Raw genomic sequence first — 1,256 nt, forward strand, 5'->3', positions numbered from 1 at the left:
CTCCCTTGGCATACTATAAGTGGATCTGAGGTTAGGATGCCGTGGTGTGCATGGAGTAAATATTTCATGCTACATACATGTATTTTCATGAAGTCCCTCCAATAGGCATTCTGCTGGCAAGCAGGCATTCCCCAAATTCATAACGTTGCTATGCCCTTGACCTCTTTTCCAGCACCAGAAAGACTCAGGTATTACCAGGAGTGTCCATTTCTTTCTTCTCCAGTCTCCTTCCATTTAGGTTAATTCAAGTGAAGTTACTCACACAGGAACAATTCTAGTTAACTCTCTACTTAAGCCTTTCAAAACTAGAATTGTTCTGAATACCAAGGTACGCAGATCTAATCCAAAACTGTTTCTCAGTCCTCATTTGACTAAACATGATCTTCCAGTGTTCATGATATACTTAATCATTTAGCTTAAAGCAATGTGACTTGGATTGAGAGAAGAAAACAAAGGATATTATTTTTTAAATGTATAATTATACACCAAGTGTAAAATCTCAGGGTTGTTGGCTACCCTCTTCCTGGCTAGAGGTGAAGAAGATAAACTTCAATTGTGATAGCTTGGAAGGTGCTACGTTTTCAAAGTGTCAAGTTCAAAGTGTCAGTATGCTGTTTTTTCAGGGATGAGTTTAGTAGAGGTGAGACTGCAGCAAGCAAAGAGACAGTACAAGGTAAATCTGATGTGTTGCAAAAATTTCTTGCAGTATCTGTAAAGACAGGATACTAGCAAGAAAGTTATCAGCATGTGAGGGGATTCCCAAGTACAGGAAATGATTAGCAGACAAGAGGTATCATCTTCACTGTAGGCTCTCTAGCATACAGACAGATGAGTTCAGCTATTATTTGCAGCCAAACCAGTGTAAGGCACCACAGGATAAAAGCTCTATTAAAGTCTGGAGATGTTCTTAATTATACCAAATATAAAAATTTTCAGTCTCCCCCTTTACTGTACCTCAACTCCAACATTTTGGCCTTCGTCATGGTAGCCTCCTTATCTCTCAGTCTTAAGGCAGTTCTCCTTGTCACTGAACAGAATCAGAAGAGCAAATTATATTGCTAAGAATTAAAGAGTAATGGAGAAGATATGAGAATGCAGAGTTACAGCTTTGCAATATTTTTCCCACTGCATTTCTCTGTGTGGCTTAACCATCTCCTTTCTCTCCCTCCTCTGGCCACTTCCTTCCCTGCAGCAAATGCTGATTTGCTCATGGGATAGGTGTGAAGGAGTTTGCCAGAGGAGTACTTGTCCTGCTG

The sequence above is a fragment of the Buceros rhinoceros genome, unplaced genomic scaffold, assembly GCF_000710305.1.
Source record: "Buceros rhinoceros silvestris isolate BGI_N320 unplaced genomic scaffold, ASM71030v1 scaffold31727, whole genome shotgun sequence".
Lineage (NCBI taxonomy): Eukaryota > Metazoa > Chordata > Aves > Bucerotiformes > Bucerotidae > Buceros > Buceros rhinoceros.